Below are 22,381 nucleotides of genomic sequence, written 5' to 3' on the forward strand. Positions count from 1 at the left end.
GCTCAATGTGTATGGGGCTATAATAGAAGCATTTATGTTTGTGTGTCTGAGCAAATCTTTCTATTCATCTGTTTTCGGGAATCTGGTAAGAAGCTGATGTGAAATTTTTAATACTGTTTATTATGAGAAATAGCTGAAACTTGAAATGTGAACAGAGTTCTGTTGTGACTTGTAATCTGTTCAGGAACCTGTAACAACAGTTTTAACACTTGCTGATGGTTCTGATCTAGGTGAGCTCACACAGGATGCTACTATTATTAGAATGAATAATGACTGTAGTGGAAAACATATGCCTCGAACTACTAACTGTAGTATATTGGAACTTACTGCATTACCCAAATGAACAGTGACTACATATTTCTTAAGATTTATAGAAGATCCAGTACTAATAGTAACAATTCTTGGGAAAATAAAGTATTTTTCCTTATGTTCTACAGTGTTCATTAAAAAAAAACCACTTTCAAATGCCTTGAAAATCCATTTTAATAGTAGGTGCTGTAGCTGTTATATTGATGCTGTGAACCAGTGATGTCATGAAATAATCCTCCCATAAATCACTGTCAAATATCACGTGTAGGTTCTATTCTTTGCCTTAATCTGTAAACTCAAGATAAGAAGTATGTCCCTTTTTATTGTACCTTACATTCCAGATACATTTCAGGCAAGGTTGCTGTTGAAGAAATGCTTCTACTAGGTAACAAGGCAGATGAAGCCTTTATTCCGGGGGGGGGGGGGGGGGGGGGGGGGGGCGGGGGAAGAGGAAATTTAGTTGCCTTTCTGGTTAATGTGACCTCTAAATTACCCCAGATCCAGCAAGTCTGTTGCTTTTTCCTTTATTCACACTTCAGGGGGTTCACCGCTCATTGCAGATAATTTTGGAATATAATTCAGAAGGACTGAAAATTTGCAAGTTTTTCCTCTAGTTTTGATTGTAACCATGAAAGATACCAGACATTGCAAAATCTAAACAAACTTTTGTTTCACAAGCTCTAAGACTGTAATTCTTTCCTGGTAGCCTTTATATGACTTTTTCCAAAATTTCAACCATTTTTTGTGGAAATAAGTTAACAAATGTGGTAAGCCTCCAGAGACATAGTGATTTTCCAGTCCAACTGAATCCTTCTTCACTAGGTTAACAAATGTCACTGCTGCTTCCCAGTGCAGAGGTTTACAATACTGTATCACCTTCACCATGAAACCATGTAAGGGAGCAAAGATTTTCTGACCATACTCCATACGCTTTGAATTACTCTTGCACTTCTGTGATAACTCAGCTTCCAAACACCAAGTTTTGTGGGAGACTTGTTATTCCATTTTGCTTCTTCTGGGAATCCAGACAATAAAATTACCTTCCTAATTAGACAGTTACAGAGTCATCCTAGCAATCTCCTTGGGCTCTACATTAGCCTAAACATGCTGATGAATCTAAGATGTACTCTGGTTTCTTTCCAAAGCTTTTGATTTTTCACTGACCTGGAAATTCCATGTGTATGCTCAAATTTCTTGCAATTTTTCTTTGACAAAAAACATAGGCATTTTCAGACTTTTTCTTATAGTGAACATGCACTATTAAAATTGCCCTTGTTGTCCTTTCTGGCTGATCCAAGCTTGTTTCTTCTACAGATTATCTGATTTTGTTGCAGCTGGGAAATGATGCATTAAACCTGCTCATTCAGTGAACATGCCAGAGAATTGCATTTCCTTGTCAGGTTGCATTGCTTCAGTTTGTGCAGCCCATTTCCTTGCATCATTTTAACCCTTATCAAGTCAAGTCCATTATACTTTTCTTCATGCAGCTCATATTCAGGAATTGATTCATTTCCTCTTTCCATCTGTAAAAGAAGTCCTCTGCCACACCACTGACTTTGGGGATAAGTAACTATGCAGAATTACTGCAGTGTCAAGAAGTGTTCTATTCATTCTCTGTAGAATCTGTAAAACTGCACAGTGGGTTTATATCTGCTCTACATGTATTAATCTCCAGTCTATTACATAAAACTGCCATCGTTTTCCTAACAGACAGTATGATGGTGGCGTTGGTTTGGGCACTTTAGTATTTGAGGGAAGGTTTTTTAGAGAGGCTGGATTGGTGATAATTGCACTTTGCAATATGAGCCACTTACTGATGGGGTGGAGTTGTAGCTTCACTTTTTTATAGCTTTCATAGCATCAGAATTGTTTAGGTTGGAAAAGACCCTTGAGTCTAACCATTAACCCAGCACTGCCAAGTCCACCAAGACTTTGCAACACGTGTGCAACGTCTCTGCATTCCAGCTACAATCTGATCTTCACAGCCAGCTCATAGCACCTGGCTTACACATGCTGTAAATGTGGGAGACCGCTCTTAAAGAGCTGAGTTCATATTAAGCAGAAGTGGATTCTCACTGGTTTGAAATAAAATTTGATTTTTGTGAAGAAGCTACACTTTCTCATAGAGACCTAGAACGTCAAATTTATGCCTCAGATCAATTATTACATCTGTACTGCTAGCCACTGGAAGGCTATAGTTTCAAGGGAAATAGGGAAAGCATGAAAAAACAAATGAACAAAATACTTTATAAGAAAAATAGAAATTATCACCCAGACTTGTTTTCCTTTAATTTTCCTGCTCTCTACAAGACTCTACGGACTGCCACAAGTCAAGTTACTTCTGGTTTCTCCATCTGTTAAAAGACAAATCAGCTTTTCTTCTGCAAACCAACTATATAACCAAGAACTAGCTTTTTTGCGTTTAGTTGTTTTTTTCCCCCCTTTTAGTCCAAAAAGCCTGAGATTCATTTTTCTTAACTAAGCAAGCAGAGGTCTGTGTCCCAAAGACCACATGCAGAGAAAGTCAGAGAATTATCTAAACAACTATTACACTTTTCTATCTAAGCTGTTTGCTCTTTGTAGTAGTTTATGATGTTCTGATAATTGTTGAACTAGGAAGGCATACACTCCTACTTAATGGAGAAGAAAGTCAGAGATTCTTGACTGAACAAATTAACAAAAGTGTGATAAAATTGTTGATACCTAGAACAAAGCATTTAATCATCAATGATACTGTCTTTTTGAGGGACTAATTCTGATTTTAAAATTCCAAAGCCCTCAACAGCAACTACTGGGTCTTCACCATACTGGTCATTTTTCTGTGTGCTAACGATAATCAGCAGTGCTCAGACTGGGACTGAAATTGCAGTTTGTTCAGCAAAAATAACAAAGCTGATTGAAAATTACTCAAAATGGGCTAATTAGAAAATTTCAGTAGGACTAAAGGAAACAGTTTAATTTAAGCATTTATTATTAAAACGTTGCTCTGATTATGGTCAGGTTTAATCATAGGCTTACATGTGTTGAAAATCCAGGGCCTGGAAATCATATTATTCTTTAAAATATTAATGCTGTGTTTAGACAATATAATCTAAGAATGGTAACTTTCAAGAATGACAGATTCTCAGCCTTCTCTCCTGGTGATCTCAGACCCTCATTGCACTAAGCAAGTTAAAAAGAAAATAGTTACATTTAAATTCTTCCTGAAGCATTGTATGCTTTTTATATAACAATAATAACATAACTGGAAAGTTGGATAAATTTCTTTCAAAGGGTTTGGGGAATATTTCTAAAGATAAATATATAGCAAGTCATCTGGAATAAGTCAAAATTTCCAAGGGATTCTTTATTCTCTCCCTTTTGCAACAGATGCTGTTTAATTTGCATCTTCCTTTTCTTCTAATAGATAAAGCTATTAATTGATTAGTATGTAACCTAGTATCATAGCACAGATCTTTTATAAGCATATCCCCTCAGCCAAAATAGCTTTCAGTTACATAGTATTATTTGCTATACATTCTGGAATAGTTAATTGAGCACAGACAAAAGAACAGGTAGAAGCAGCCATGTATAGCCTTCTTATTTGAAATATATGTATTAATTAGTTTTTTTACCATTTCCCCATTTAGTACCACATAATCATCTGTATAAGTTATTGCAGCATGAGAGAAGGCCATTTGTTGATTCATATCTCAAACAGAAGGAGCTACTATGTTGCGTCAACTTTTGGGAGTCAAGAAAACCATGACCAGCAAGGGCATTTCAGGGCATGTTTGCAAGTGGTTATTCCCTCTTGCTAAAGTGAGAAAAAGGAGAAAACAGTCTGTATAGTGTGATAGGACATGACTATAGGTAGGAGCATAGACTAGGGCTCTTGGGTTCTAAATTTAGAGCAGTGACATTTCTGACTGACTTGTGCATGCTTTTTGTTGAGCTCTGGTACGATAGATACGTTGGGGTCCTGCAACGTATGTCAGCACTATGTTGCACATTCACTTTCCTTAGCACCAGCCCCAATTACTGCTGGGGCAGTGAAAGAAAATTCTGAGCAGTACAACAGTGAAAAAGAGACTACATTGAAAGACAGAACTTTGTTTACTTATATTTCAATAATGGTTTACACTGGAGTGCTTACTGCAACTTCCCAACTGTTTCTGGTATACATTGGACTCTGTAGTTTTGTATGCTTTTGTTACAGCAATTGAATCAACCTAGAAACAGTATGGCTCAGTCAGAGCTCTTTGCATGATCTATAAAGTTTGTGAATTAATGCAAGCACATCTATGAAGTTCTAGAGTTTTTATTCTGTTACTATTGTGAGCTAGTTCCTACTGATTTAGTAACAGCGAATACTTAGTATTCACTTACAGCATTACAAAGTGCTTTACAGAAGTTATTAATTTATACTTCATTAGTTGAATATTTTTAACACAGACTGAATGATGCTTTAGGCACAACATGGTCCAAAATATTTTCAGTTTCCACAGCACAGTATTTGTACTAATGTAGTTAAGCATGAATGTAAACACCATGTTTGTACTCAAGCTTGTTCCTCGCTACTGCAAGCATGCATTTGCCTAAGCACTCATTTTTGTTTTAAAAGAAGTCTGCAGGACTACTTATTAAATGAGGAATATGTTTTAAGATCAATATTACAAGCAGTGACATAAATACTGTGATCTAATGTAGCTCCAGCATAATTTTAATATCTGAGATGCAGAATTTAGCGGATAACTAAATGATGTATGGGCTTCCCCCCCCCATCCAGCTAGAATTGAGAGAATGGCCAATAGTGGATGAGATCTGTAGACCATCAGGTGCAGTATCCAGTTCCCAGGAGATGCCAACCACAGATGCTTCAGTAGAGCATTCAACATAATAACTAGGACAATCTGCTTATTTACCCCTAATTCCTAATAAGTAGCAACTGTCTTTAGCCTCCAAGGAACCAAAGTTTAGAACCAGTTTTTACATCCACCTTAAATATTTTCTTTGTCCACACTACCATAACTGAACATTCCTGTCCTTCATACAGATTCTAATCCTTTTTGAATATTTGAATAATCCTGTGCTTAATGGCAATGCTTCTTACCCAAAGTCTGTTTTGTGCTGTTACCTTTGATCAGTCCACAATTAGCTTGGTTCAAGTTTTGAATGTTTTGTTCTTACCTTGTGAGATGAAGAGAACAGAAGTTTAATCTGCCTTCCTTGTTTATACTCCTTAGTGTCTCCTTTGTGATTTATCTTTTTCAGAACAAACAATCCCAGCATTTTTAGTATTCCATTCCTTTATTACTCATTAAGTTGTTGGTTTGCGTTTTTTGAGATCAAGTGACTAATAATGAATAAGTTTAATAACAATCACATTGCCAATTTTTAGCCACCTATCTGAATTTGAAATGCTGGCTCCCTGAAAAGTCAGAGGGTTATACTGAATATGCAAATTAGACTCCTAGGATCCATTGTGCCAGTACAGGAGAAAATAATGATTTCTTTAATAGCATGTAAATATATTCCCAGATTACTCTTTATCCAATACCTTTTGATTGTTGGACTGCAGCCATGTATTTTCCAAGTGACTTTATTTAGGCATCTGTGATGAAGCCCAGTTAACTATAGTTTTTTTTAGGGAAGATAATAAATAACTTTCTCTTTTAACATATATTTGTTGTGAATGTGACATTTTTTTTATTGAAAAAGGAAATTGTCTTTTTGCTTAAACATTCCTGTTCAAATTGTAGGCAGTTTTACTACATAGAGCATGTTTACTAACGTTTTGAATGAGAATATTAAATTAAGTGCCCTTCTCTTGCAGTTTTAAGTAAGTGTTATTACAATTTATACAAAATCACATACCTCTTTGAATTATGTAAACCCCTTGATTTAAACAGCAAGGTGTCATATATCCTATTTATGCCAGCCACTGTCATAGTAAAAATATCCTGAATTTTTTTAATGTGCTTACTTAATATACATTAATCATCCCTGTTAAGGAGCATAATTTCTTTTACACAAGAGATTCATTAAAATTTAAAAATTAATTGCCCATGACCCAGAATGGTACGGTGTCTCAGCTGGCATGATAAACACTATAGTTTGCAAATCATATTTTCTTTTTTTAACCTCTGTAACGTCAGTTGTTACGGATTAAAACAGGCTAGCACTGCCGACTATCATATAGTGCAGTGCAACAGAGGAGGATTATCAGGAACATCATTAGTCCCCAGCAATCAAACACACAAACATATAAATTTACACCACTGTCTCTTAAAACACAGTCAATTTGTTCCTGTTTTGCTAAGAGCAATTAACAGCAGGCAGGAGTTTTAATGGAATAAGCTGGTGATTCCCACAGGGACTATTCGTAATGAACATCACTGAGTAGCAACAGCTTCACAGTGTTTATGTTAAGACATGATTAATAACAAAGCTGTTAAGCTACACATTAGGTAAAAGACAGACCCAAATTAAGAGATATTCCTAATTAAGTAATCATATTCATTGGTATATTCCCTGCCTAAGGATATTTTTGCGGAGGGAGTCAGTTTATTTGGGGTGGGGCTGGGGGGGTGGGTCTTACCTCTCAAATTCTTTCCCGCAGGATCAAAAGAATTCTGATCACTTGCAGTAATGTAATTTTCAACAGCATAATGGTCTACTGAAGTGTATTGAAACATTTAGAATTTTCAGTTAGGGTGTATAGTTATGACACTTACTTGGAGCTGTACAAATGAGCTCTTAAGGGAATTAATTAACTTTCTGTTAGGGTTAAACAGGACTGTTAAACAGGCCAGTGGAAATTAAATTTTGGTAGCTTGTTATAAAATCTGCTGAAAGTTTAAGAATCAGAGTTTTAATTTCTGCATGACTATTGAATCAAATACACTCATTTGAAAAAAAAATAACTGATAATTATAGTTTTATCAAATACAGAAAGACTGGTTTTAGTTTTGCCATTTATTCCATGTTTCTCTGAATTAAATAAAACCCTTGAGATGATAGCTTAGGATTTTTCACTGTTTAGACTTCAAAGAGTAATATGTAATGTAAATAATGTTATTTTGCACAAGTAAAAACAACTGCACTGGTAGCTGTTATGAAAATGAAGTTAAAAAAATCTTCAGGACCTGTTTAGGTGAAATAATTATCCAAAACATGAGAAGCATATTTAAGGAACTTATGCCAGAAAGAGCTTTTTTTTTTGTTTTTCAGAAGCACCTAAGTGATTTAGAAGCAAAATCACCTCTTGAAATCAATGATATTCATGCTTCTGAGGAATGTAAGTACTTAAGAAAATCTATGACATCATGAAATAAAAGCCTGGATTTTTAAAAATGCAATATCATTATTGTACAAGACTCTTGGTTGTTCTATAAATTGTGTCATGATATGATTTCATAATTATTGGTATCACTGAACTCAGATTAGTATTTGACTTGGCTTGCTGTAAAATATTGATGCAGTTAAAATTGTCTTATGTTTCAGTAACCTCAGTCATGAATGTCAGCCTTTTGTTAAGGGTGTTTGCTGTTTTAGCAGATTACTTGCAATGCTGTTTGCAGCACACAGTGTCTAATCCAGTTTGCTTACTCCCTGTGGCAAGTTTTGAAATTAGAAACAGTTGTACTTGTATCTCCAGACTGGGAAACTAAATCTGATGTTTTGATTGCATTGTCTTAGTGCAGTCCTTTAGAAGTGTGGCACTTTAAGCAAGAAATGTGCTGCTTTCATTACGGACACCCCTCAAATCAACATAATCAAATGGTAATTAACATTTACATAAGGTGACTTTCCACATCAGAATTCATTCTTTCATTTTTGATTCAGTTTTTTTCTTTATGGAATGCTTAAGCATTGCATGTGTGTGACGAAAATCAGTTTAATGATACTCGAGTTCTTTCTATTGAATGCATTACATACTTGCTTTTAGGGCAAGAGTTCCAGCAGGGGCTGATTCAATGCAGACATCAAGCAAAGCAGTGCAAATGAAAAGTTTAAGTGAAGTAGCATTTGTGCTCTGCACTGGAACTAAACCACAACAAAGACCAAGTAAATAATTTGGCCAGGATGCAAAAATACATTGTACTAATGTATGTACTAATACATACCAATACAGAAATCCTAATACAGACATACTAATGTATATACTAATACGTAACTAGTACAGTCTGCTAATTGCCACTGATTTCTAGTGAAATGAAGGCTGAACATATGCATACATTTACCACACTGGTGCTTTTTCCTCTGAATTTACCAATTGCTGTGTTTTCTACACTACTTCAGCCAATTAAAAAAAAAAAAAAAGCTACATTTATAAAAAGTCATGAGATCATTTCTCTTTATAAAACTTTACTGATCCGCATACTGGACCTATGATCTTGGTGATCTGATTTTGCTGAAGAAGGACATAATCTTTTTGTTGGAAGACAAGTCCCTAATTTATAGATTATCTTGGGTAGGGGTGAATGGTTCCCTCTACTAGAACAGGTTAGGTGAAGAAGAGGCCTGAACACATTAGGTGATTTAGTCTATTAATTAACCCTTCTGATTCAGAATAGTTTCAAATATCTATTCAAATTATGCATACAAAGCTTTTCTCTGCTTTCTTAAAGATCCTGTATTTTCTTGTCATGATGGAACTCAGACACGCTAGTCAAGTCCCTTCTCAAGCTTTTGGTAACATAATATACCAATTTCTCTGTAAGACACTTTTGAAAACATGATTTTTGTTGAGGCTACCTTCTTCTTTCTAATGTTCTCTGTTGTCTAATAATTGTTTTACTAAAGCAATTCTAAGGGACATTTTGCTCCTTCCAAATAAATCCAGGTGAATAATTGCTTTTCTCTAGCCTTGAGTAAAGCATTAGTTCCAAAGCTGTTATAACAGCTGCTATAAAAGCACTGTTACAATTTTTTATCGTATGACTCAAGTTTTATGATGTAAATGTTTGTACCTAATGGACAGCATTATAAGTTGGGAAAATATATTGTGATTTTGTGAACAGAATAAAATATCCTAAATATGAAGGAAACCATTTTTTTTTTTTAAATACAATGAATGTGAAAATGCACTCTGTTTCAGTTTATGCCCTGGTGAATATAGCGCCACAGCAATTCACACCATCTCTTTCTGTGCCTATTCTATAGGTTACACCTATTAGGGAAATAATGAAAAATATTGGTTTCCCACATAAGCAAGCACAACAGTCATTTTAGTAGAAGACAAAGTGTTGTAAGACAAACATGTATCTGGTGTGATAGACTCAAAGGCTCCTTTGAGTTAGGTCTTAGCCACAGAACTCGAGTAATACAGGACTTTGTCTACATTTCCAAAGTGGTGTTGGGGTGTCACGGTCAACAAAACATTCATTCTAGCATCTTGCATGGATAGTAGTACAACGCCACTCACTGTTTTGTTAAGCACAAGTCTCTATAAGCACAGGGACTATTGCAGCTGCAGAAATGTGATGATTTTAGGTATTTCATTGCCATGAAATTAAAACAAACAAAAAACCCCACAACACTTCCATATAGTTATATACTAGAAATAAAGACAGTTCTGGAGAGCCTGGGTTACGCTGTGGACTAAATCTAGTAAATGATTTAAAACAGCCATCATAATGAACCAATGCCAAAGTAATTAAGTCTATAGACTGCAGATCATGCATTAAATCTTCTTTTTAACTTTCAGCATCACTTTATTAAAAAAAATGCCTCAGCACATCTGTTCATATATTTCAAACTTGCTATTTACAAAGTTTTGGAAAACTACTTGCCTCTGATTATCCCATTTCCATTATATACATATTCAGATGTGTAATTATAGCAATTCAAAACCAGTCTGTATAGTGCAGTATTAAATACAAGACAGGTTTTAGTTAGAAATAGAAATACAGGTACTGCAGGTTTATAAAATATCCTTTTTTGTGTTACTAGTTTTTGGAGTTGTGAAAAAGCTGACTTTCAAAGTTATTTGATTTACACAGAAACCAGTGTTTCAGGAAGCAGTATGGTAGCATTGTTCATAAGAATTGTAACCTACTGTAGATGAACTTCTAATATCTGAAAAAGAAAAAGCAATAATTCTTGTAAAAAATATTTGGGTATTGAAATGTTCTCAACTCATGATCATGGCACCTGGAAATTACATTTGCATTTTTCTTTTATTTTAAATTCCTCCAGTTTTTTATCAGAATTTATTTCAGTAGATCAAGTTGAGGAAAATAATGTTTAAAAACTAAATTTACTTCTATTTTATAGAATATAAAACAGAATGATTGTTAGCTCTTCAAAATACTATAGATAAATAAATATATATGTATATATATTGAGTTCAAATAAAATCATATTGAAAATTGGAAGTAGTATTAGTTTTTGCTTTCTTTTTTTTTTTTTTCTCCTTCTAACAGTAAACACTGAAAGCCAGTCCTTTTCCTTTTCATTTTTTCTTGTGTATGTAGCTTTTCTTTGTTTTGGAGAAGAAAACTACAAATAAGCAAAAGAGGGGGGAAAAGCTATGAATCTTTGAACAGTGATGTTTCAAAATCTGTAAGTTTTGGTCTTGATGTTTTTTGTTGAACCATATGTGTTGCCAAGGGTATGTGCATTGGTATGTCTGAGGCTCTTATGCTCTTCAATGTAAGCCTTAGATGAAGGATATATGTCTGTTCCAGGGGAATTAACTTCCCAAGGCTGAACAGAAAGCAAGTTACTGTTTTCTACAGCCGTCTGGGGGACTATCAGCAGACAAACCCAGACTGAACATTTGACAGTGATTTACCATCAGTAAATATTTGATTCAGTTTAGGGAGAAATAGAAAAATGTGTTGAATCAAAACAAAAACATGCTTAAGTTCCATTATCATCAAGAGTATAGGTACTAATGTTTTATTTTATGGAAACAACATTATTTTTTTTTACATGTTTTGTGTCATTAAATTGATGAGAAAATACTCTTCAACAACTGGTATATTTTTTAGGCTTCATGCACAATGTTTCAATTAAAAGAATATATACTCTCTGGATGTAAATATAGGGTGCTTTGAAGGTTGTCCAACAAGCATGGAAAATAAAGAGCAAACTGACTTTCTAAATACCGGACTGAATCAGGTTTGAAATGTACATGTGCAGTTGCAGGAATTTTTGGAATATCTTTCACTTCAGCTTCTGAGAAGAGGCATTTTTGGAGGTAAGATTTGCTAAAAACAAACAAACAAGCAATCGTGATTCAAAGTAGGTATACTGAGGTTTGGTTAGCATCCTGCATGAGGGAAGAAGTACAACACAAGAAATACAAACAAATATGGACAGAACATTCTTTGCCATAGAGCTGGAGTTCACCTACCTTATCTTTATTTGCCTAAAAAGCAGGTATCTAGTCTAAGTGAGTTAGCCAGCATAGTGCTCCTGGGAAAGGAGACAGTGTTCATACAGCGCAAATATAGGATAGAAGAATCTCCATCTTGAAGTGTGTATCTTACTCAGTTCATTACAGAGGTAGCTAAGATAACTAGCCTTTAACAGACACCTAATTTCTGGACAGTTCTTGAATCTCTCTCCAAATATTAAATATACTTTAAACAGGCATATTTCAAGAGAATTGTGTGTTTCTTTTGGACAGAATTGCACTACTGAAATCCACCTTCCTAGCTTGAGGGTCGTATACATTCAGATAGATAGTTTTAACAATGCATTTATATTATATTTCAGAAACACAAAATGAGTTTATAAAAGATTAGTGTGTGTGTTTTTCCATGTAATACAGAATTACAAAATTATGATTAATGTACTACTACTGCATCTCTGATATTCATTTATATTAATAAATATTAATGATCATATCATTAGTTAATGATTAATTATAACAAATTGTTACAATAACTGTAACATAATTATTAAATTATGTTGGTTCCAATTGTTACATTACAATTTAATATATTGAATTATATTTATACTGTTAATTATAAAATATTAAGTAGTTTATGAATTGCGCATAAATGGTTACACAACAGGAGAAACTGATTTCATGCCTATTCCTTCACCTGCTTCTTTTAACTACTTTTGTTGTAACAATCCGTGTCACTCCTTGATCTGTTTCCATATAATTATATTGAAATTATCTTCCAAATCATTCAGGCTTCTTTTCCAGAAATCTTAGCAGTCCACAGTCTTTTCTGAGGCCAGGTTCTATTCAGTTCCTGGCCATCTATTGAAGGACTTGGCCAGAACTTCTCCTCAGTTAGCCAACATAGAGTTTTATTACTTTTTTTCTAGGGCATTGAATTGTTAAGCTAATCACTGACCTTAATAGCAAGCCTGAGCCTGAGAACTATTGTCAGCATCATTCATGTTCTTTATCATTCTCAGAACTCTTATTATAAAATAGAATTTTACATCTTTAAGCTACCATGCCCAGAATATTAAACTTATCAACTGTAAATATTTCAACATGTGAATAATAGATGTTAGGCTCTGACTGAAAACTATTGAAAATGTTATTTTGTCCTAGTTTCAGCTGTGATAGAGTTAATTTTCTTCCTAGTAGCTGGAACAGTGCTGTGTTTAGATTTAGTGTGAGAATAATGTTGATAACACACTGATGTCTTTAGTTGTTGCTAAGTACCACTCACCCTAAGTCAAGGACTTTTCAATTTCCCATGCTCTGAGGAGGTGCACAAGAAGCTGCGAGTGAGCGTAGCCAGGACAGCTGACCTGAACTGGCCAAAGGGATATCCCATACTGTACAATGTCATGCTCACGATGTAAACCGGGCTGAGTTGGCCAGGAGCTACCAATTGCTGCTGGGTCACTGGCTGGGGATGGGTCAGTGGGTGGTGAGCAATTCTATTGTGCATCAGTTGTCTTTCTTGGGTTTCATTCCTCTGTCTCTCATTACAATTGCTGCTATTCTTCTTCTTATTATTATTACTACTACTACTACTTTTAATAAATTCAGTTTTAAAATTGTTCTAATCTCAACCCACGAGTTTTACCTTTTTCTGATTCTCCTCCCCATCTCACCAGGGAGGGTGGGGGAGTGAGAAGGTGGCTGTGTGGTTGCCGTGGACTTAGTTGACAGCTGGGGTTAAACCACAACGTATTTACACTTTTTACTTTATATTAAAATTCCTGCTTATTGTAGATGGATGAATATACATGGGTTTATTGACAACCTAGGCCAATATAGATAGATTTTCTAAAGTAATTTCTATTTTTTATTTCTAGTCTCTATTTTTTTTCCTCTTTATTCTATTTATTCTCTATTTTTTAGGTATTTCTATTCCTAGAGACCTTTTTACTGAACTGCTATTGTATATTCAGTACTAGTTTTCTCCCAGTTTTATACGTACCCCAGTCTTTCTCCTATGTCTGACCAGAGGGAATCCATGTTTCCTCTTGCCTCAGTTGTTTTCTTGCTTGTCCACACCTCTCTGTGTTAAATTTAATTTCTTTAGTCTGTCTATTTGGTTGCTGTCTATTCATAAAGATTTGTGATTTTTTTCCCTGAAATCTTTTAGACTTCTATATTTATTAGCTTAAGGAGTAATCTTTCTTCTCTGTAAGTTGTTGTTAAGGAAGCTTTGATTTAGGTATTGATACTGTGACCTGTAACATTCTGTAGCATATTAGGCACAAATAATTGAGCTCCTTCATAATAGTTTGCAAATACCTTATCCCTTAAATAGCTCAATGAATCATGGTTAAACAGATTAAGTCATAAAATATTTTAACAGCATGTAGTTGGTTTTTGTTTGTTTTGTTTTGTTTGTATTTATCTGTATATCTTTTTTTCAGTGGCCTCTACATAATTCATCTATGGGGAAAGGAAGAACTGCAGTTGTGCTGTGTACACTCAGAAAAGTTGTAGCAGAACAAACTCTCCTAATTGAATATGTCTGCTTCTGAAATTTTGGGTTCCACTATGACAAAGAAATGCTTATTCCCTAAATAAACATCATCCCATGCAGAGAGTTTTTCCCTTTGAACTTGTGTGAGTTGACTAAAGCTTTGGTACAGGTCTCTCTGGAGAAGACTGACATTCAGGTTGCTGACAGAAGAACCCTGCAGATAGCTCAGGGGGATTTCTGCATCACTTCAGCTGCAGCTATGATCAGATTTTTAAAGTTCTCCTTGAAGATGGGCTGTAACAGTTTGAAAGGCAGACAGTTCTGGAAACTTCTGTGGAAGAGAGGCAGGGAGGGGATGGAACCCAAACATGCTCCCCCACCCCCTTTCCCCCAAGATACTTCCAACAGCTAATGACTTGTCTGGAGGGCAAAAGGTGAAGTATTACAATCAAGTTCTAAGTATATATCAAAAAAAAAGTACTTGGGGCTTTGTTGAAAAATGCTGTGAGATTTTACGTTGTTAATTGAATGTGTGTTCTGGGATAGTACTGTCACTGCAGAAGGGAAAGCATAGCTTGAGCTGTGCTTTCTGTTGGGAAATTTGAACAGCAAAAACAGAAAAAGAGAAGGAATTTAGAGAAATATTTGTAAAGATTGATTGATACTGTGTACAAATGACAGCCTTGGGTTGCTAAGTGGAACTTCATGCACAAAAGGTAGTTCAGTTGTCATCTCTCAAAGAATTTTAAATTCTCCTGAAATGCCTGCTGAAAATGCCAATTTGTTTCAAATTTTTTTTTTAATTCAATATTTTCTATAACTCTGTCAAATTCATTTAAAATTATCTTACGGGTTTACCCCAAACTCATCAAATATATGTTCACAGATATATATTTTTTTTTAAATGACTGCCAAAATTTCTGTGCTCTCTCCCTACCTCCCCCCAGCTTGCTCATGGATAATACAATAATGAGCTGTATGGATAATTTGTGTTATCTGAGAGGCTTCATTGTACAATAAAGATTCAGATTATCTATAGGCCTCAGATTATCAATCACAGTGTGAACAGCTATGCTTGAGAAAAGTTGTTACCAGCTAAACAAATGAGCTTTATCATCTAAAGCTACTAAACTACAAGAGTGCACTTATGTGTGACTAGCCCTGAGTTGTGATTATTAACTTCATTGTTGGTTAGGTGCATGCCAAGCTAAAATTAACCACGATTTAAGGTGGTAATGTTTAAACCTAGGTCCTAATGTAATGTTTAGCTGCTGCTAATATAGTTGCATGTCTGAGATTATGCAGATTGGTACTAGTTCCTTCTTACAGTGAGTTCTACTCTAGGAAATCCATATTGTGATCTGAAGAACAGATACAACTCTATGCATTTCTGTTCTTTTCATGCCAAAATGATTCACAAACATACACCTTTCATGAAAAGGAAATATTTTTGCCTCTTTTCTCTTACTGGGCAGACTCCTGTCCTACCCACTCTAAGTGGGACTAGTATTTTTGTTACCTGTCTGCAGTTGATACTGAAACAGAGATGCTAGCTTTCCTCTGCTTTCAGTTGTGGCATGCAGATCTTCCCTGACTTTACACAGAAGAAAGATGAGCAGAACCTGCTGGGGCCACAGAGAGAAAGAGTTTGAATGGGAAAATTTGGAGGAAAAAGATTGTCAGTAGAAATGAAAGCCCAGGTGTAAATAATAGGCGAGGAGGTGATGAACTGCATGGTTAAGGACGACTGGAAGTGTGTGGAAACAGAAAGAACTGGAACAGAAAATCAATGCTACAAAGCAGGTTTTTATAAGGAAATAGAACTAGGCCTATGCCCACCATAAAATTTGATTCTCCTGAGCCCACAGCACAAAGATTCTTAGATTTCTCCATGTCTGTGCTTGTCAGCAAATTGCTGGAAAGTGGAATGATTGTTCTAACCTAAAGAACTCTGGTTTTCATCTATGTTAGTGAAAGTATAAGACATAATTTCATAGTAGTAGAAAACTGTGAGGGATTCAAAGATTTCAGCACTGCTTTGTTATTGTATCAGTGACTTGGATCAGACTACATAATGGAATTTCTGTTTAGGGTTGGGTTTTCCCCCAAAGAAGTCTGAAAGCAATTTTATTTGTAAATATTTTGTGTATATATATATATATATATATATCCTACTGTCATCCCAGGTATTTTATAATCCTATAAACACTTCAGTTCCCAAGAAAGTACTATTCTATTTTAAAACAATATGCCAGTTTCTCATAAAGTGCCTGAACTTGTTATTCTGTGTAGTATGTTTTTGTCAGTGTTACCAAGTTTCCCTTTTAAGAGAAGAGAAGAGAAGGAAAACAAAATAAAACTTCTTCAGGGAAATGGGAGCCATCTGCCCCTGTTCCAAAGAACACCAAAGGGATTTCAGCACTTTTCTGTTTTTTAACCAATGACAGATTGTGCTAAGTCAGGCACCCAGTAATTTAAGAAACGCCAGTGTTTCTGATTCATAAAGCTTTCTGAAAATTGACTGAGTGAATATCTGCTGGCCCATATTATTTTCGAAAACAAGTTCACTGAATCTTTCCAAAGGAAACCATATGGATGTTTTAGCTGATCAGATGTGAATCAAAAATAAGCATTTGGGCTGCACATTTTAAAGACAGTATGCACAATTAATATGGAGATAATTATTGCTAATTACTCGAGCTGGTCAAGAATGGAATTTTATGTTTTCGAAGAAATCTGTATTTTCTGCAGTTTTCCAAAAGTGAATAAAACAACACATTTTAAAAAATGAAATAAACTACAGAATTGCTCAAAATCTTTCAGCTCAATACACAAAAAGAACTCTTAGTTTTGTTTTTCCAATTACATTGATTTGTATATTCAATATGCAATTCATATTTATAAATATATTTATTTTCAATAAAATATTATTTTTATATTTGGTATATTTATACTGAAAATTAAATTTTCCATGTTGGAGAAGTTAGCCTAGGTGGCTTAGAGATTTAGCGCAAGGATTTTTCTATGCTTCTGCCCCAATTTCTTTTTTGAAAATGAAGCACTGCTGAAATTAACACATCCTACCCAACTTTTTCCTTTTTTCAGAATGGCATAGCCCATTTAAAATATATTCCATCGCAAAACTCTCACAAACCCCTCAAACTGGCTGGTAAGTTTGACTTCTCTTTTCTTTTTATTTATCCTGGTTTCTTTCCTATATTTAAAGGACCAGTATTAAAATACATATGCTAAGGAAGACTGGATGAAACAAAAATTGCTGTTAACTTTGTACATATCCATGTATGATAGCATCTGGACAGTGAAATATTATCCATGCTGAAGTCAAGAAGAATTTTGCTGTTATCTTTAATGGTACAAAGTTTTCACCCTCAGGATGTTGTTTTAGATTTAGCTAATATGCAGAAATCTTTATTGTTGCCTCATTTAGCTCAGTTATTATCTGTAGGAACCATATGCACAAGCAGTTCAGTGTTTTAATATTGCAAACCAAACACTCTAGTAAGTTTGCTTTGCTGTAGGTGCTACTTTAATGATAGTTTGTTGTGAAATAGGTTTTCTTTAAAGTATTCAACAAAAAATTTAGGAAAATAAAAATAAATAAATTGTTTTCTAATATTCTATTCCAGTCCATTGCCCCCTGGTAATGCTTTTTAATTTTTTTTTTTTTTTGCTAAAGAAAATTAAAAATTGACTTTGCTGCATCAGAGCATTTCAGGAAGGAACAGGAATGGAATTTCAATTGCAATGTAGAAAATACATTTTTCAAATGTTATATGGTTTATATATGTGCAAATTAATTATAAACAGAGAAAATTAACTGAAATTAAGTTCATCTTTTCAAAATACAAGGTCTATTTTCAAACACTTATCCAACCAACTGGTATTCACACAGGCCAACATACATTTACTTGCTTGTAAAAGAACTACAGACAAAGCGTATTTCAGTATTTGAACCATGTAAAATTGGGGCAGTCAATACTGTGCCTCAGCTATTTTTCTGATACAAGCATTCTCGTTAATTTTGTGTTTCTGCAGTGTTGCCATTGTCTATTAATCAAGGCATGTCTCTTACCAAGCTATAGTCTTAAGCATTCCTATCAGAGCTATGTCAAACAATCCAAAAGCGATTTCAGCTGTTGGCTTACAAACCATGACTTAAGAGCAGCAGAAGTAAACCACAGTAATAATGCAAAATAAATAAGAAAAAGAAGTAAAAGCAGAAGTACAAGCAAAAGTGTATGCAGAAAACTTTCTGCATGAGAATTAAGCAGAAAGGCAGACATGAATGAAGAATGCAGGTCTTAAACAAGTGACTCTTCAAAAGAATCATTTGACACGCTAGAAAAACCCTGCCTAGAAAGACTGGGAAGGCAGAGCTGCCCCTCTGGGTCATGGATGGCATGGGAACGTTTGAGTCATAACTTGAAAGTTTGCTTCAATAAAATCATTGCAACTATAGTCCTGTATGCTGGAAGTGTTTACTGCTGGGTAATCCTGCTGCTAAGTCTTTACAATGTCAGTGGCTCTATGGTAGCTGGACTACTATACATTTCTCCTCAGTCAAGATGCATTTTCAGTGTTTCAAACTGGGTTATTAAGCCATCATATTCCCTTATAGTTTGTTACTGACTAGTATATTCTAATGGAAAGGCTAAGTCTGGTTGGCCCCAAAGTGCTATGGAGGATCCAAATACAACAGAAAAGCTCCATGAACAGAAGCAAGTAAAAATACTTTTTTCTTAGGAAATGCTTTACATCTGTTGATCCCACAGTTTTTATCTACATGCTTTCATCACCATCTTGCACGTGGGTATTTTGGAGAATAAAAGGACAAAGTAATTTGCTGAGCATCACACAGCACAGCCAGAAGAAACCTTCTGTTTTTCTGACTTAAAGCTGAGGCCCTACACCACTAAAGCATGCTATTTTCTGTCTGGTTAAACCCATCATAGTTACGTCCATAAAAGAAATGAATAATGAATAAAGGGTCCAGCTGGTAAAAGAGAAAGCCAAAATTTCATACCAAATATGATGCAAATTGCAGTGTTTTCATACGTTTTTTTTTCATGTGTTCTTGTTGTTTATGCCCATCCTTCCCTTATGTGGCTATAATGAGAAAAGAAATAGCTTTAACCTCTCCTGTTAGAAGGATAATTGTTTCAGTGTTATCCACAAACAATGTGTTGTGAAAAGATGTACTGGAATTACCATAACAAGATATTTTCTTCCTAGGTTTCTAGAGTCCTAGATCATAGAGAGGTCCAGTTGTTAAACATTTAAATTAGATTGTTTTCTGGAGTTCTGTGATGAAGTATTAATTTTGAACCAGTAGATATTTCTGTCATTATTTGTAAAAACAAATATAGTCTTATTTAATCTTTTTAAACAGTATTAGAAAAAAGTACAACTTTTAGTCTATTTGTAGTCCACATAATGAAAAAAAATAATCTACTCTGCTTACTGGACTTGATACCTGTGCCATTTATTCTCCACTTATTTCACTTTAAAAATTCAGAAACCTTTAGAATTTATAATGAACTAGAAGCATTAAGCTAATGGGGTTTTCTGTGTATCTAAGGCAATCTTCTACTTCGACAGACATAGCATCATATAATCCTGTTATAAATTTTAAAGGGAGCAAAGCATTCTCTCCTTAACTAATCCTATGGGAGTACACTTCTACAACTTCCACATTAAAACAGCTTCCAGTTTTCCAGGCTAAAATTATTCTAGCTAATAAACATTTGTTATTACTCTCACATTATTTTTAACTCATATAGCTGTCTTCCTCCTACATGTTGAGCCTTCCAGCAGACACCCGGGATTCTTTTGTTCTTCCTTTGCTAGCCTTCTTGAGCAAGTTCTCTGTCCTCTTCACCTTTAATACACACTGTATTTCTGATTATGTCTGCAGCCTTCCACTTCACTTTTTCAGTATGAATTTAAATTGTACATGGAAGAACAAAATAGTGGTACGCTTAATCACTGCATTTGTTCAAGATGTTGCAGGTATGATTGCTTTCCCTGACAACTGAACATGGGAGAACACAATAGTGGTGCTACACTTAATCACTGCACTTATTCAAGATGTTGCAGGTATGTTTGCTTTCCCAGATAATTCCAGTTATTCTGTACAATTCCAACTAGAAAACATCTTTTCAGTCTTCCTTACTTTAATACTAGTCAGGGAACTTATTGGAATGTTTACCTACAGAAGTATAAAGTAATTGGAGTTTCTTAAGACTGTTTTAAGATACTTGCTTATAAATACATTTGAAATCAAGTGAAAGGCATGGCTGCATCTAAATACATGCAAGGTTAGGTTTCCAGTTCGAAATATGAAATATTTGTTGTTTCAGTGGAAGATTCCTAAAAATTCTACTACTAGAGTTCAAGTTAGAAAAAATTCATATTCTATATGAATACTCAGATGGAAGTGAAAGCCAAGCAAAATCCTTTCCTTGTCATGCATCATCACCATCCATAAATATTCTGTAAGCTCAGTTAGACCCTAAGTTTCACCTGTAGAAATTTTCTGCATTAAAGTGGCATAACTATAATTAAGGACAGAAATGACTCTGCAATTTGTAATCCAGTACAGGTCCTCAGTGTGTATAAATCATTGGACATTACCACCTTCAGTGGAGCTGTTCTTATTTATTCTTAGTACCTGTCACACAGTTCATAAGCCTGCCAATACTTGTTGAGAGAAAAGAAAACTTGGCTCACTTTCTTATGGCTTCCTAAGGCTAATGCAATTAAAAAATGTATTGTTTTGCCATTCGAGTAAAGAGATGAGACTTAGAATACAAAGCAGAGACTGGAACAGCTGAGTACGAAGGTGACATTTAAGCAAGATCATTTGTTCTAGTGGTTCTGTACTTGTAAATTATGATGTATTATGACCTAAAGTAGATGGCTAAAGTTATGATTGTAGGATGAGTTCTGCACTGCTATTGTCAGAGTAATCATTTATCTGCCAACAAGATGGTGTAACATAGGATATCAACCACTGTTACTGTCTGGAACAGCTGTTTTTGTGTATTTTGTGTAACCACTAATGCTGTTGTCCTTCAGCTTAGCTGAATTTTTGTCTTAGTGATTTACCACAGCTGCATTTCACAGAGTACAGGCAATCTTGCACCTTAGATAATGCCCTATATTTTAAAGAGTATTTGCTGCAAAGGGATTATCCCATGAAAATAGATTTATGATTCCGTAGAACAAATTCAAAGTTTTTGGATGATAGCAGTTTGTAACCTGTATTATAAAAGCACAGCCAGAGTCACTGTATGCTAATTTGATACCCTGGCACCCTTTCTTCCCTGTGGTTCACTCCTTAGGTTTTCATTCAGTTTACAAGGCATCTTTGACACCCATGCTACCTCCTTTCTCCTACGTCACTGTTGGTCTGAATCCTTTGTTCCTGGATGGCAGCAGGAACCATCTGCAAAATCCAGAGGATTATTTTTTTCTGTAGCCTGTGTTCCTTAAGTGGACACTCAGAGTAGATGCCCTCCTCACCCTGGCCTCTGCATGGTTTTGCTGAACTTTTGCATGGGTCTAGAATGCTCAAAATATTTTAGGGTGAAATATGTTTTCCCAGATTATAACATCCCTTGTTCAAACAATGAAGAACAAATCTTAATCTGAGTTTGATTTTTTTTTTTTTTTTTTTTTTTTAGGATGCTTAGTAATATTATGAGTACAAAGATCTATTAAGGAAAAATATTCCAGAAATCTGTGGGAAAGAGCTAAATCAGAGTCTGACCTTAAGCATGTTGTAACAAAAGATCAGGCTATAAAGCTAAGCAAATGCAGGCTTGGATAACTGCAGTCTCTGATATCCATGCATGAAAGGATGATTGATCTACTGTCAAAAGGCAATGCATTGGGAAGGGCTATATAGAAAAGTCAATGGCAGCAAGAAGCAGGAACACAAGCGAAGCTGGAATAGCTGCTCGGTCCATTACAATGCTGCATATTTGATGTAATTGCCAGACTTGGAAGGATGGGATTATAACTTAAGAAACTAAACAAGATCTAATGACAGGGAAAGTAAGCCCATCTGAAATGTAGGAGGAGATGTGTTTAGCAAGAGTACTGGGGAAAAAAGGCAGAAAAATCAAAGACAAATGCGATAGGTGTGCTGCCTGCATGTTTTGTACCCAGCAGAATGGCATGATTGATTAATGGCTTGAAGC

General features: G+C 35.0%; 1 long non-coding RNA gene across 1 annotated transcript in view; it reads left to right on the top strand.

The window, feature by feature from the left end:
- LOC308071571 overlaps positions 1–22,381 on the top strand; it is a 377,062-nt gene that overhangs the window by 315,318 nt on the left and 39,363 nt on the right. Inside the window, exon 4 of the long non-coding RNA XR_013931244.1 lies at positions 1–22,381. This exon is cut by the window's right edge and continues 39,363 nt beyond it. This is a non-coding gene — a long non-coding RNA (uncharacterized lncRNA).

Source organism: Falco punctatus, assembly GCF_963210335.1.
Source record: "Falco punctatus genome assembly, chromosome: 11".
Classification (NCBI taxonomy): Eukaryota; Metazoa; Chordata; class Aves; order Falconiformes; family Falconidae; genus Falco; species Falco punctatus.